Source organism: Pseudophryne corroboree, chromosome 1 (genome assembly GCF_028390025.1).
Source record: "Pseudophryne corroboree isolate aPseCor3 chromosome 1, aPseCor3.hap2, whole genome shotgun sequence".
In the NCBI taxonomy this organism is placed as follows: Eukaryota; Metazoa; Chordata; class Amphibia; order Anura; family Myobatrachidae; genus Pseudophryne; species Pseudophryne corroboree.
The window spans coordinates 1090940217-1090957502 of NC_086444.1; positions in this window are offsets into that span (position 1 = coordinate 1090940217).

Sequence of the window (17286 nt, forward strand, 5' to 3'; positions counted from 1 at the left end):
TGACCTGAGGGTTATTCACATGGCTGATGTTCGGGGAGGTGATCCGATGCTGTATCCTAAGGCATAGCAGCAGATCACACAAGCATGCAGGAAGACAAGATACCTCATGTAAAGATGTACTATATATAAGATGTATGGTATATATTACTGGCAGACACATTCAAAAGTTATCCAGGTGACATATTTTTTTAATTGTGATAGAGAGGAGTAAAACTGAAAAACATGCACTATTTTGCACAGAGGTGTATCTAGAGAGGAGGGGAGCCATGTGCAGTCTCCGTGTGTGGGCCCCCTCCTCCCCCATAGCTGGCAGCGCCGCTGTTAGCGCTCTGAGCACTGAGACATTGGCACAGTGCCAGAGTCTACAGCGCATGCGCAGGACTCCAAAAAAATGGCCACTGCACCATTTTTTCAGAGTATCAAACACTTTTTAATAAAGTCATACCTGTAACCGAAAACATGGTTACGAAGCAAAAACAGTAAGAATAAATCAACATTAAATATATTCAAGTCCACATTCCTTCGAGAATGCATGTAACAGGTGTGATGACAGTCCTTTTGTCAACATGTTGCCAACATTTACTTCACTTGCAACGTATTCCACACTGATGGACTTATTTTCCACTAATTCACGGATGAAGTGATGTCTTATAGCAATGTGCTTAGTCCGTCCATGATGCTTTGTACTACAAGAAAGATCTTTTGCTCTCTTGTTATCACACCCTATGTTGATGATCTCACTGTGATAAAGAAGACCTAACTCACATAAAGTCTCTTTTATCCATAGTGCTTCCTTTGAAGTTTCTGTAAGTGCCATGTACTCTGCCTCTGTTGTAGAAAAAGCAACTGTGGTTTGTTTCCTACTTGTCCAGCTGACAGCTGCGCCAACTAGTATCCAGTGTAGGAATGTCTGTCATGCTCATCTGACCCCCAGTTTGCATCACAGAATACTTTCAAGTTGGTGTCTTTTGATTTTCTAAATCTCAGCTTTAATGAACTTGTACCTTTGAGGTACCATAAGATTCTTTTTGCTGCAATCCAGTGTTGTCTCCAAGGATTATTTGCAAACTGGCTTGCCCAACTCACTGCATGTGTGATGTCAGGATGTGTCCGAATACTTGCGTACATCAAGCTACCAATGACATTTTGATAAGGTATTTCTTAAATTTCCTCTATCTCCCCCTGGCTGCTTGGTGACATGGCCTTGACCATCTTTACACTTTTGTCAATAGGAGTGATTACAGGTTTTGCATCTGTCATTCCATATTTAGAAAGTAATGCCTCAATGTATGTTTGTGGGTCAATTGTGACAGTCCCTTCTCTTAGGTTTTGTACAATTTTCATGCCTAATAAGTGATTTGCAGGGCCTAGATATTTCAACTTGAATATTTGTTTTAGCTGGTGCTTCACGTCAGTGATGTGATTTTCTTGACCTGCCAGAAGAAAATCATCCACTTACACATCTATTATGAACAATTTTTCTTCTGTAGTCTTATGGAATAGGCAGTGATCAGTCTCCGAACTAACAAAGTTAATTTCTAGTAACACTGCATCCAACTTTACATAGCAACAATGACCACTTTGCTTGAGGCCGTATAGTGACTTCTTTCAGAGACAAATTTTTCCTGTTTGGAATATATTCACATCATAGTGTTCAGGTGGTTCCATATAAATTTCCTCCAGTAACTCTCCTTTTAGGAATGCAGAATAAAAGTCTAGCTGGTATAACAGTAGATCATGTAGTGTAGCAATAGCAATCACTAACCTTAAGGTGCTGTACCTTGCGACAGGTGAATAGATCTCTCTGTAATCGATTCCGGACTTCTGGGTATATCCCTTGGCAACAAGGCAGGCTTTGGAATGAGCTATTGTCCCATCTGCATTCAACGTCTTGCAGAAGACCCACTTGTTCTTGATCGTTTTACGGTTACTTGGCCTATCAACTATAGTCCATGTACTGTTATCATCCAGTATCAATTGCTGATTTCCACTCTGTCCAATCACTGTTTGTATGTTTTGAGGTTCACAGTAAGCTATGTTTGCGTACTCCTCACTGTATTTCTTGGCTGAAACACCTTTGTTGCTCCTCATGGAACTTCTGTTCTCTTATTTGTTGTCTACTTTGACACTGTCAGATTCAGACACGCTTTCTGCTGCTTGTACATCTAGTAATACATTCTCTTCTTTCTCCACTTCCCCAGTTAGTGGTGCTGCCTCATTGAATACCACATCATTGGATTTAAGAAGAAGTTTGTTTGTAAAATCTCAAAGTATGTATCCTTTGCTTTCTTTGCTAGTATCTGAGCATTGTACATTCTATGGATTTTGGATCTAACTTTAGTATATGTGCAAAAGCTTTGCTCCCAAAAACACAAAGATGACTTACACTTGGCTTTTTCCTGGACCACGCCTCCAGTGGCGTTTTACCTTTGACAGCCACTGTAGGTGCACGATTCTTTAGGTATACTGCAGTAGATACTGCTTCTGCCCAAAATGTATTTTCCAGGCCAGCATCACTTAACATAGTCCGTACTCTCTCAACAATTGTGCAGTTTGCCCGCTCACTCACGCCACTCTGTACCGATGTGTAGGTAATTGTTATCTGATGCTTTGTGCCATATTTTCAAAGGAATGCAGCTAAGACTTTGTTATCATATTCTCCACCGTTGTCTGATCTCAGGATCTTTAGTTTCAGACTTGTCTGACTCTCAACCAGGTTTTTGTATTCCAAAATTTTGCTAATGACTTCACTCTTTTCTTTAATGAAGTACATGTGTGTCACTCTTGTGGCGTCATCAATGAGAGTCATGAAATACCTGTACCCACTGATTGATTCTCCATTGGACCACATAGGTCGGTGTGCACTAGAACTAGTGGTGTCTCTGCTCTACTAACTGACCTTGGAAATGTAGCAAGTTTGCTTGCCTCTTATGCAACTCTCACACATGGGTCTTTCAGCATTGCTCACGGTGAGCCCTGTTACCATTTCATCTAGCAGTTTCTGGACGTTGTCATATCCTAGATGACCTAAGCGTTTGTGCCACAGCTCCATTGATTGGTTTGCATCAGTAGCCATCATTGCAGTACACTCCTCAGTGTCCAGGACATATAGTTGGTTGCACCATGTTGCTGAAGTAATAACAGTCCCTCTTTTATTTTGCACCATACACTTTCCCTTCTCAAATTTAACTTAATGCTGACACCAAATGAAATATCTAGTGGCCCCCGAGGCTACATTTAGTGCTGACTCATTTGGCTTGTCACGCTGCTTCTGCACACGCCTGGAATTTCTCATCCTACAGTCTGAAGCTTTATGTCCTATCTTGTGACATACAAAACACTTGAACTTTTTCTTTTTAGACTTTGTGCGCCTTGTGATCAAGGCAGAACCCTTAGCTATGGTCTCGACAAGAATATGTTCTTGGAACTGTAGTAGCTTGGTCCTTACAATCTCTGTTGTCAGCTTAGTATCATTTGACTCTAAAGCAACCACCAAAAAACTAAAATTCTCCCGTCAGATTTTGCAGCATCACCATTGCCACTTCTTCCTCGTCCACCTGTGCTCCTACAGATGCCAACTGCTGAGCTATTGACACTAACTTATCAATATAAATGTTCATGTCCTTGCAGGCACTCAATTTCATTCCATATACTGTAGCATGCATCTCAAACTTATCCTTCTCATCAGACCTTTGTCTTCATACGCATTTTGCAGGGCTGTCCACATTTCCTTCGCTGACACTTTCCCACTGACTATTGAATAGACATGCTGCTCCACAGCTAAACCTATCGCCCCGATGACTCTGTCTACATCATCTGGGTTTGGACCTGCTCCTGGGTCTATTGTGACTTTCCACAACTTTCTCCGCTTAAGCTGCATCTCCAATACAAACTTACATGTAGTGTAGTTTTCTGAACCTTTCAGCTTAGCAAAGTTCATACTGTGCCCTGTGTTATACATCTTCTCAGCGCTTCTATAAAATGTCACTTTACGTTTATCTTTGTGTTCTTTTATTCTGTACTATTACTCAAACACATAAGGGTTAAGCTTCAAGCATGCGGGTCTGGGCCCATAACCTGTTGGCAGAGTATTGCGGTGCCTGATGTAGTTACGTTAGTCCACACACTTAAAGAGTTAACAGCAAGCAGGTTTATGTCAGGTACACACAGGTGACTTAGATATGCTGTAATAGAAGGCAATTGGCTCCTTATAGCAGATAGTGTAACAAAGTATATTAGCGGCACTTATCAGTATAGCATATGTGGCTGTGGTATGCCTGCAGGGTATGGCTCTGGTGGTAAGGGATGGAGAACTGCACAGACTGACTCCAGCTGTGAAGAAGGAATGCAATGCCCGACTCTGTCTTTAGCTCTGGCAACGCAGTACATGTAGCACACAGAGGAACGCTGAAGTCTCTCTCTCTCACACAGCTCTCAGCTCTCTAAGATGGAGGAGCTCAGTGTTGGGCTCCTTAACTAGCGCATATCCACAGTATATCTTCTTAGTTGTTTTCCAACAAAAGATATCTCATTGCAAAGGGAAATATGCAATATAAAGAGAGTACACGCCTGGTAAAACGCACACAACCTCCGAAAAAGGCGATGTGCACCAAAAAATCAAAAGGTTTTTTTTAGGTGTGGGCTATGTTTAGGGTATAGGGGAACAAAGGCAGATAATAGCAAAATTCTTGAATTAGACATCAATAAGAATTTTTTTTAAATCAACGATTTTATCACATGTAACACCTCCTGTGTTATATATACAATAGAATGCACATGTGGACTGTGGTATGACTGTGGTATATTCTAAAAACAGGAATAGGCGAACACCTTCGAAACATAAAAAAGGGACTGACTACCCATGCCCTCTCCGAACACTTTAGGGTTCAGCATAACAGCTGCATATCAGGGATAAAATGTTTCTGTGGACTAAGACACATAAAAGGTTCATGGAGACAGAAAGACCTAGATAAACAGCTAGCCACAGCTGAAATGAAGGCTATATACGAGTTAGGGACCCTTAAACCAGAAGGCCTTAAAGCAGACTTTGAAGTCAAGTGGTTTTTATAGGTTTTTAATCTTTACATCAAATAAGTAATCTGCTTTTTAGGTAGGATTTAATAGGATTGTGTATTTATTAATATTCTCTCTATTTTAGAATAAGAAATCGTAGTGTTGATTAAGAAGCGTCACCGGAAGTGACGTTACGTTTTAGGGAAATCTGTGTGTATCTGTATAAAGCTTGGAATACTTTAAATATCCCCTATTAGTGGCTCCCATGGAGAAGAAACGGACTTCTATATGTCCAAAATGGATCATGTTAAACACCATGCTGACGAAGGACTGACGTTGACAACGCCGGTGGGTGCGAGACGCTGGCGTTGCCATGACGACTGCATGACGCGGACAGTTGAGACAACACCGGAGCCACAAAACGGAATTGTTGTCAAGCGGAAGTTCTGGTCACCATTGAGCACGGCGGGACGTGGACACAGTGAGAGTCACGGTAGTCATGACTACATGTGACGTCAAGACCGGATATGCTCGCTCCCAGCGAAAAGAACCATGGGACAAGTAGTAATTTCTGTATAGGGTTCAGCTGAGAGTGAGATGTTAGGATTGGTCAGGAGGGATTTAAATATTCAAAGAAGCATAGCCATTGTTATTCACACCTTGAAAAAGACCCTAGCAAAGAGGGTAGAAACGCGTTGGTGGACTGCAGGCATCCGGACTCTGTTCCAAATGGCGGGACCTACCTTCAGCTGCTTGCCTGTGGGAAAACCCCGGGAATCTCTTTCCCACGGACTTTTATGCTGATTTAAACTGTTTTCAGTTCCAACATCTCTGGAAATTCCCCTATGCATTGGACATTAGATGGATTGTCACATAAAGGGCTGCTGCTGATGTTTTACATATTTTAAAACTGTTTGTTGTTCAAATTACATTTGTATTTAACATACTTCACTATATATACTCTCTTTATATTGCATATTTCCCTTTGCAACGAGATATCTTTTGTTGGAAAACAACTAAGAGGATATACTGTGGATAAGCGCTAGTTAAGTAACCCCTGCATTTTTCTATTTTGTGCATACACTGGTGGTGAAGGGTGAAGGAAACCTTCCAGGAGGTGTTACAAATAAGCTGCTTTTAGTGCACACGCTTGTTCTCACTAGAGATGTGCACTTGAAATTTTTCGGGTTTTGTGTTTTGGTTTTGGGTTCGGTTCCGCGGCCGTGTTTTGGGTTCGACCGCGTTTTGGCAAAACCTCACCGAATTTTTTTTGTCGGATTCGGGTGTGTTTTGGATTCGGGTGTTTTTTTTAAAAAACACTAAAAAACAGCTTAAAATCATAGAATTTGGGGGTCATTTTGATCCCAAAGTATTATTAACCTCAAAAACCATAATTTCCACTCATTTTCAGTCTATTCTGAATACCTCACACCTCACAATATTATTTTTAGTCCTAAAATTTGCACCTAGGTCGCTGGATGACTAAGCTAAGCGACCCTAGTGGCCGACACAAACACCGTGCCCATCTAGGAGTGTCACTGCAGTGTCACGCAGGATGGCCCTTCCAAAAAACACTCCCCAAACAGCACATGACGCAAAGAAAAAAAGAGGCGCAATGAGGTAGCTGTGTGAGTAAGATAAGCGACCCTAGTGGCCGACACAAACACCGTGCCCATCTAGGAGTGGCACTGCAGTGTCACGCAGGATGGCCCTTCCAAAAAACACTCCCCAAACAGCACATGACGCAAAGAAAAAAAGAGGCGCAATGAGGTAGCTGTGTGAGTAAGATAAGCGACCCTAGTGGCCGACACAAACACCGGGCCCATCTAGGAGTGGCACTGCAGTGTCACGCAGGATGGCCCTTCCAAAAAACCCTCCCCAAACAGCACATGACGCAAAGAAAAAAAGAGGCGCAATGAGGTAGCTGTGTGAGTAAGATAAGCGACCCTAGTGGCCGACACAAACACCGTGCCCATCTAGGAGTGGCACTGCAGTGTCACGCAGGATGGCCCTTCCAAAAAAACCTCCCCAAACAGCACATGACGCAAAGAAAAAAAGAGGCGCAATGAGGTAGCTGTGTGAGTAAGATAAGCGACCCTAGTGGCCGACACAAACACCGGGCCCATCTAGGAGTGGCACTGCAGTGTCACGCAGGATGGCCCTTCCAAAAACCCTCCCCAAACAGCACATGACGCAAAGAAAAAAAGAGGCGCAATGAGGTAGCTGTGTGAGTAAGATAAGCGACCCTAGTGGCCGACACAAACACCGGGCCCATCTAGGAGTGGCACTGCAGTGTCACGCAGGATGGCCTTTCCAAAAAACCCTCCCCAAACAGCACATGACGCAAAGAAAAAAAGAGGCGCAATGAGGTAGCTGTGTGAGTAAGATAAGCGACCCTAGTGGCCGACACAAACACCGGGCCCATCTAGGAGTGGCACTGCAGTGTCACGCAGGATGGCCCTTCCAAAAAACCCTCCCCAAACAGCACATGACGCAAAGAAAAAAAGAGGCGCAATGAGGTAGCTGTGTGAGTAAGATAAGCGACCCTAGTGGCCGACACAAACACCGGGCCCATCTAGGAGTGGCACTGCAGTGTCACGCAGGATGGCCCTTCCAAAAAACATTCCACAAACAGCACATGACGCAAAGAAAAATTAAAGAAAAAAGAGGTGCAAGATGGAATTGTCCTTGGGCCCTCCCACCCACCCTTATGTTGTATAAACAGGACATGCACACTTTAACCAACCCATCATTTCAGTGACAGGGTCTGCCACACGACTGTGACTGAAATGACGGGTTGGTTTGGACCCCCACCAAAAAAGAAGCAATTAATCTCTCCTTGCACAAACTGGCTCTACAGAGGCAAGATGTCCACCTCATCATCATCCTCCGATATATCACCGTGTACATCCCCCTCCTCACAGATTATCAATTCGTCCCCACTGGAATCCACCATCTCAGCTCCCTGTGTACTTTGTGGAGGCAATTGCTGCTGGTCAATGTCTCCACGGAGGAATTGATTATAATTCATTTTAATGAACATCATCTTCTCCACATTTTCTGGATGTAACCTCGTACGCCGATTGCTGACAAGGTGAGCGGCGGCACTAAACACTCTTTCGGAGTACACACTTGTGGGAGGGCAACTTAGGTAGAATAAAGCCAGTTTGTGCAAGGGCCTCCAAATTGCCTCTTTTTCCTGCCAGTATAAGTACGGACTGTGTGACGTGCCTACTTGGATGCGGTCACTCATATAATCCTCCACCATTCTTTCAATGGTGAGAGAATCATATGCAGTGACAGTAGACGACATGTCCGTAATCGTTGTCAGGTCCTTCAGTCCGGACCAGATGTCAGCATCAGCAGTCGCTCCAGACTGCCCTGCATCACCGCCAGCGGGTGGGCTCGGAATTCTGAGCCTTTTCCTCGCACCCCCAGTTGCGGGAGAATGTGAAGGAGGAGATGTTGACAGGTCGCGTTCCGCTTGACTTGACAATTTTCTCACCAGCAGGTCTTTCAACCCCAGCAGACTTGTGTCTGCCGGAAAGAGAGATCCAAGGTAGGCTTTAAATCTAGGATCGAGCACGGTGGCCAAAATGTAGTGCTCTGATTTCAACAGATTGACCACCCGTGAATCCTTGTTAAGCGAATTAAGGGCTCCATCCACAAGTCCCACATGCCTAGCGGAATCGCTCCGTGTTAGCTCCTCCTTCAATGTCTCCAGCTTCTTCTGCAAAAGCCTGATGAGGGGAATGACCTGACTCAGGCTGGCAGTGTCTGAACTGACTTCACGTGTGGCAAGTTCAAAGGGCATCAGAACCTTGCACAACGTTGAAATCATTCTCCACTGCGCTTGAGACAGGTGCATTCCACCTCCTATATCGTGCTCAATTGTATAGGCTTGAATGGCCTTTTGCTGCTCCTCCAACCTCTGAAGCATATAGAGGGTTGAATTCCACCTCGTTACCACTTCTTGCTTCAGATGATGGCAGGGCAGGTTCAGTAGTTTTTGGTGGTGCTCCAGTCTTCTGTACGTGGTGCCTGTACGCCGAAAGTGTCCCGCAATTCTTCTGGCCACCGACAGCATCTCTTGCACGCCCCTGTCGTTTTTAAAAAAATTCTGCACCACCAAATTCAAGGTATGTGCAAAACATGGGACGTGCTGGAATTTGCCCATATTTAATGCACACACAATATTGCTGGCGTTGTCCGATGCCACAAATCCACAGGAGAGTCCAATTGGGGTAAGCCATTCCGCGATGATCTTCCTCAGTTGCCGTAAGAGGTTTTCAGCTGTGTGCGTATTCTGGAAAGCGGTGATACAAAGCGTAGCCTGCCTAGGAAAGAGTTGGCGTTTGCGAGATGCTGCTACTGGTGCCGCCGCTGCTGTTCTTGCGGCGGGAGTCCATACATCTACCCAGTGGGCTGTCACAGTCATATAGTCCTGACCCTGCCCTGCTCCACTTGTCCACATGTCCGTGGTTAAGTGGACATTGGGTACAGCTGCATTTTTTAGGACACTGGTGAGTCTTTTTCTGAGGTCTGTGTACATTTTCGGTATCGCCTGCCTAGAGAAGTGGAACCTAGATGGTATTTGGTAACGGGGGCACACTACCTCAAGAAATTGTGTAGTTCCCTGTGAACTAACGGCGGATACCGGACGCACGTCTAACACCAACATAGTTGTCAAGGCCTCAGTTATCCGCTTTGCAGCAGGATGACTGCTGTGATATTTCATCTTCCTCGCAAAGGACTGTTGGTCAGTCAATTGCTTACTGGAAGTAGTACAAGTGGTCTTCCGACTTCCCCTCTGGGATGACCATCGACTCCCAGCAGCAACAACAGCAGCGCCAGCAGCAGTAGGCGTTACACGCAAGGATGCATCGGAGGAATCCCAGGCAGGAGAGGAATCGTCAGAATTGCCAGTGACATGGCCTGCAGGACTATTGGCATTCCTGGGGAAGGAGGAAATTGACACTGAGGGAGTTGGTGGGGTGGTTTGCGTGAGCTTGGTTACAAGAGGAAGGGATTTACTGGTCAGTGGACTGCTTCCGCTGTCACCCAAAGTTTTTGAACTTGTCACTGACTTATTATGAATGCGCTGCAGGTGACGTATAAGGGAGGTTGTTCCGAGGTGGTTAACGTCCTTACCCCTACTTATTACAGCTTGACAAAGGCAACACACGGCTTGACACCTGTTGTCCACTTTTCTGTTGAAATACCTCCACACTGAAGAGCTGATTTTTTTGGTATTTTCACCAGGCATGTCAACGGCCATATTCCTCCCACGGACAACTGGTGTCTCCCCGGGTGCCTGACTTAAACAAACCACCTCACCATCAGAATCCTCCTGGTCAATTTCCTCCCCAGCGCCAGCAACACCCATATCCTCCTCATCCTGGTGTACTTCAACACTGACATCTTCAATCTGACTATCAGGAACTGGACTGCGGGTGCTCCTTCCAGCACTTGCAGGGGGCGTGCAAATGGTGGAAGGCGCATGCTCTTCATGTCCAGTGTTGGGAAGGTCAGGCATCGCAACCGACACAATTGGACTCTCCTTGTGGATTTGGGATTTCGAAGAACGCACAGTTCTTTGCGGTGCTTTTGCCAGCTTGAGTCTTTTCAGTTTTCTAGCGAGAGGCTGAGTGCTTCCATCCTCATGTGAAGCTGAACCACTAGCCATGAACATAGGCCAGGGCCTCAGCCGTTCCTTGCCACTCCGTGTGGTAAATGGCATATTGGCAAGTTTACGCTTCTCCTCCGACAATTTTATTTTAGGTTTTGGAGTCCTTTTTTTACTGATATTTGGTGTTTTGGATTTGACATGCTCTGTACTATGACATTGGGCATCGGCCTTGGCAGACGACGTTGCTGGCATTTCATCGTCTCGGCCATGACTAGTGGCAGCAGCTTCAGCACGAGGTGGAAGTGGATCTTGATCTTTCCCTAATTTTGGAACCTCAACATTTTTGTTCTCCATATTTTAATAGGCACAACTAAAAGGCACCTCAGGTAAACAATGGAGATGGATGGATACTAGTATACTTATGGATGGACTGCCGAGTGCCGACACAGAGGTAGCTACAGCCGTGGACTACCGTACTGTGTCTGCTGCTAATATAGACTGGATGATTGATAATGAGATGAAATCAATATATATATGTATATATATATAATATCACTAGTACTGCAGCCGGACAGGTAGATAATATATTTATTAGGTAATGATGACTGATGACGGACCTGCTGGACACTGTCAGCTCAGCAGCACCGCAGACTGCTACAGTAAGCTACTATACTATAGTAGCATGTACAAAGAAGAAAGAAAAAAAAAAACCACGGGTAGGTGGTATACAATTATGGATGGACTGCCGAGTGCTGACACAGAGGTAGCTACAGCCGTGGACTAACGTACTGTGTCTGCTGCTAATATAGACTGGATGATTGATAATGAGATGAAATCAATATATATATGTATGTATATATAATATCACTAGTACTGCAGCCGGACAGGTAGATAATATATTTATTAGGTAATGATGACTGATGACGGACCTGCTGGACACTGTCAGCTCAGCAGCACCGCAGACTGCTACAGTAAGCTACTATACTATAGTAGTATGTACAAAGAAGAAAGAAAAGAAAAAAACCACGGGTAGGTGGTATACAATTATGGATGGACTGCCGAGTGCCGACACAGAGGTAGCTACAGCCGTGGACTAACGTACTGTGTCTGCTGCTAATATAGACTGGATGATTGATAATGAGATGAAATCAATATATATATGTATGTATATATAATATCACTAGTACTGCAGCCGGACAGGTAGATAATATATTTATTAGGTAATGATGACTGATGACGGACCTGCTGGACACTGTCAGCTCAGCAGCACCGCAGACTGCTACAGTAAGCTACTATACTATAGTAGTATGTACAAAGAAGAAAGAAAAAAAAAACCACGGGTAGGTGGTATACAATTATGGATGGACTGCCGAGTGCCGACACAGAGGTAGCTACAGCCATGGACTAACGTACTGTGTCTGCTGCTAATATAGACTGGATGATTGATAATGAGATGAAATCAATATATATATGTATGTATATATAATATCACTAGTACTGCAGCCGGACAGGTAGATAATATATTTATTAGGTAATGATGACTGATGACGGACCTGCTGGACACTGTCAGCTCAGCAGCACCGCAGACTGCTACAGTAAGCTACTATACTCTTTAGTAGTATGTACAAAGAAGAAAGAAAAAAAAAAAACACGGGTAGGTGGTATACAATTATGGATGGACTGCCGAGTGCCGACACAGAGGTAGCTACAGCCGTGGACTAACGTACTGTGTCTGCTGCTAATATAGACTGGATGATTGATAATGAGATGAAATCAATATATATATGTATGTATATATAATATCACTAGTACTGCAGCCGGACAGGTAGATAATATATTTATTAGGTAATGATGACTGATGACGGACCTGCTGGACACTGTCAGCTCAGCAGCACCGCAGACTGCTACAGTAAGCTACTATACTCTATAGTAGTATGTACAAATAAGAAAGAAAAAAAAAAACCCACGGGTAGGTGGTATACAATTATGGATGGACTGCCGAGTGCCGACACAGAGGTAGCTACAGCCGTGGACTAACGTACTGTGTCTGCTGCTAATATAGAGTCTAGACTGGATGATAAATTATTGATAATGAGATGAAATCAATATAATATCACTAGTACTGCAGCCGGACAGGTACTATATATATTTATTATGTAATGACTGATGACGGACCTGCTGGACACTGTCAGGTCAGCACAGCACCGCAGACTGCTACAGTAAGCTACTATAGTAGTATGTATAAAGAAGAATGAAAAAAAAAAAACCACGGGTAGGTGGTATACAATATTATATATATATATATATATTATATACAATTATATATATATATATATATATATTAAACTGGTGGTGATTGATTATTAAACTGGTGGTCACTTCAGGTCACGTTGCAACTTGCAACTAGTACTCCGAGGCCTAAGCAGACAATCACAAAATATATTATTATACTGGTGGTCAGTGTGGTCACAACAATGGCAGTGTGGCACTGACTCTGGCAGCAAAAGTGTGCACTGTACGTTATATGTACTCCTGAGTCCTGCTCTCAGACTCTAACTGCTCCCCACTGTCAGTGTCTCCCCCACAAGTCAGATAATACACTTAGTCACACTATCTATTATCTAATCTATAAATATCACTTCAGCAAGTAGTATAGTAGTATACAGTATAGTAGTACTCCTCCTAATAATGCTCCCCAAAATACTGTGTCTCTCTCTTCTCTAAACGGAGAGGACGCCAGCCACGTCCTCTCCCTATGACTCTCAATGCACGTGTGAAAATGGCGGCGACGCGCGGCTCCTTATATAGAATCCGAGTCTCGCGATAGAATCCGAGCCTCGCGAGAATCCGACAGCGTGATGATGACGTTCGGGCGCGCTCGGGTTAGCCGAGCAAGGCGGGAAGATCCGAGCCTGCTCGGACCCGTGTAAAAAACCTGAAGTTCGGGCGGGTTCGGATTCAGAGGAACCGAACCCGCTCATCTCTAGTTCTCACTACAACTATTCTCTACAGTGTTCTTTTTCCTTGAAGTGTTTATACTGTGCTGCAAATGTTTAAACTAAGGGAAAATAGAAAATCAAAATTTGATTATGTCTTTAGAGAAGAAGGGGACTCTACGGTTCTCGTAGACGAGAACCTAGATAGTTTGATGAAGAAATTAGAGTCTGTTTTATTAAAGGAAAACCGGATCTGGTGGGAGATGGTAACCCTAGAGAAATACCTCTCCCACCAGATGGTTCCAAAAGGTCTTCTTATCCATAAGACCCCATCATTTACTACTGCAAATGTAAAATTTAAAACAGAATGGGATAGGATTTTAAACACCTGTTCTACATCCTTAATGGATTTGATAGTCCATGACAGAAAACAAGAATTGATTAAATTAGAATTAGAAATAACCAATTATAAAACATTAATCCACCCATTTAAAGAATTACAAGAATTTAAAGATTTAGAAAAACGGGTAGAGCTAAGTTTAAAGGAAAATGAAAAACAATTAATCGAGAGAAAAGTAAGAAAATTTAACAGAGACAAAAAGAGGGAGGAAATTAATGAGGGAGAACTAGACAGGTAAGATTTTGAGGAAGGAAACACTGATACAGAAGAGGAGGTGGTGTCACCTGTTAAATTACATCCGTTTAAATCTAGAACTCAAAAGAAATCACAAAACCAGTATAGGAGAGGGAGAAGTAGAGACCCTATACAGCAAAGACCAAGAAGGAGCCCTAGTGATGATGGATATACATATCCACACCTAAGGCCTCTATCTCGGAATCAAGAGACACCATATATCAATGTAGAAATATCAATAGGGGTTGGAGAAGAAGGAATTTCAATGATAGAAGATATGACCAGAGAGAAGGAAGAAACTACCAGCCATATAGGAAGAGATATCAAGATAGAGAAGAAGATCGGATCCACAGAGAAGTTAATACAAGAAATAGATTTGAAGTACTAGAAAATGGTACAAAATCACCTCCTTTTTTATTCAGGGGGAGGAGACAAGAATATGCAAGGTAAAAAGAAGGGGATGTAGAGGAGGAAAACCCAATAAGAAAATAAAGAAAAAGCAGAGATAAAAAGGTGAGTCCCTCCCTTCCCAGATTGGATACCCCAACCCAAAACGATGAAATGAATAGGGAAAAAAATCAAGATTTTCAATCTCACCTCCCACCTATTAGAAAAAGAGTAAAATTCCCTCTTGGAAAAAGGGCTAAAATTTGCCCCTTCAGTTTCATTAAACCAGTTCAGTACGTTTGTGGATCTTCAGAAATTCATACGAAAATTAAGCATAAAGAATTTTTTTTCACCTTGAAAAAGACCCTAGCAAAAAGGGTAGAAACGCGTTGGTGGACTGCTGGCATCCGGACTCTTTTGCAAATAGCGGGACCTACCTTCAGCTGTTTGCCTGTGGGAAAACCCCGGGAATCTCTTTCCCATGGACTTTTATGCTGATTTGAACTGTTTTCAGTTCCAACATCTCTGGTAATTCCCCTATGCATTGGACATTAGATGGATTGTCACATAAAGGGCTGCTGCTGATGTTTTTAATATTTTAAAACTGTTGTTCAAATTACATTTGTATTAAATGTACTTCACTATATATACTCTCTTTATATTGCATATTTCCCTTTGCAACGAGATATCTTTTGTTGGAAAACAACTAAGAAGATATACTTTGGATAAGCGCTAGTTAAGTAACCCATCCATTTTTCTATTTTGTGCATACACTGGTGGTGAAGGGTGAAGGAAACCTTCCAGGAGGTGTTACAAATAAGCTGTTTTTAGTGCGCACGGTTGTTCTCAGTACAACTATTCTCTACAGTGTTGGGCTCCGCCTTCCTGAGACACAGACACTAGAGGGACAAACACTAGAGGATGCACCCATGAGACCCTATGCATGAGGAGACAGGTACAGAGCGCACCATTATGTAACAATCCCCATATATTCAAAACCACATTCCTTCAGGAATGCATGTAACAGGTGTGATGACAGTCCTTATGTCAACATGTCAGCAACATTTACTTCACTTGCACAATTATCTAACAGCTGCTGCTGTTGCTATCCTTTGCCGTACGCATTGCAATTATGTATGCTAATATGGGCATAAGTTAACCTGTGCAAAGGAACGCCCATTGCATCATTTCCATCCAAGGTCGTATAATTACTGTTACATCATTACCATCGTCACAAATCGGCATATGTCGCAGAATCTGTGTGCCTCTGAAAATGCGCAGGCTGAGCTGCTCTCCTGCGATGCTGAGGGCTCTCTAGCAGCGAGTAATTTATGCATGTCCAGAAAACATCATCTGAACGGCCGTGACACGACTACATTTGGCCAACCACTTTCCATTCCCGCCCCCAAACGTTGTCTTTCTGTCACTCACTCTGTTGCGAGTGCAATAGCAATTCAATTGCTGTGTATGCGCACTGCAGCTCAGACACATTTGCAGTATAAAAACATCGGCTGATAAGCGTACAATAGCCACCTGCGACTGTATCTGGATTAGGCTCACTATGCCTTAATGGATTTGGCAGACATCTCTCATGCACCTCTTCATCTTATCCTCCTTCTCTCTTTTTTTCTTTCTTGTCAATTATTAGATTTTGTATCCCGTGTAACTTTCTTTGTATTATTTTTCATGTTAGCCAACTTGCATGGTACTTTAGTCCTCTTATAGGCTTGTTTGGTGATAATTCTGGTCAGGGCTGCCATCAGAAATTGTTTATGCCCGGGACTAACAAAATAGTAATTCCCGCCGCCCCCCCCCCCTCCCCCCTCAAGAGAACAGAGGAGGACACATCTAAGCACCAAAGCCAAGCCGTAACCACACGTTTTGGTGCTCTGTGTGCATAAACAGCACTGATGTATCCCTATATGTTAAGTATGAAGAATGCGCAACTAAGGAGCACGTCCTAAAAAAAGAGCGTGGTTTCACTGAGAAGGGGCATGGTCCCACAATAGTGCTCCACCCTATTCAAATTATGCCACACAGTTATGTCCCTCATTCACGTTCAGTCACACAGTAGTGGATCTTATTCACATTACTTCACACAGTAGTGCTTCTGGGATCCATTCAATTTGCCAGCTGTCTGGATCCCGAAGCCGGAAATCTCGCTAGCCGGCAATGCCGCCAGCCAGAATCCCAGCAAAACAGGACTATTCCCACTCATGGGTGCCCACGACACCCATAGAGTGGGAATAAATCCTGTGGCAAGTGCAGCAAGCCACCAAGCCCACATTGTAATGAGCACAGCGAGTGCGTAAAGGGACTCTTTCACTCACCCCGCTGCCGGCATTCTGGCGGGTGGGATGCTGCTGTCGGGATATGGACAGCTGGCATCCCGCCCACCGGTAAATTATATGTATTCCGTGGATCTTATTCACGTTACGCCACACAGTAGTGGATCTTATTCACGTTATGCCACACAGTAGTGCCGATTCACACTATGCTGCACAGTAGAGCCCATTATATGCAAAGCAGGGTTGTATTCCAACAATACAACTTCAATCCAGACACTGATTGGGCCACTATAGCACTTTCATTTAAATAGCTCTTTAAAAAATTATCCAAACTATTATTAGTACCTTGAAGTGGAGAAGAATGTGTCCTATGGCAAGGTTAGTCATGACTGTAGTAAA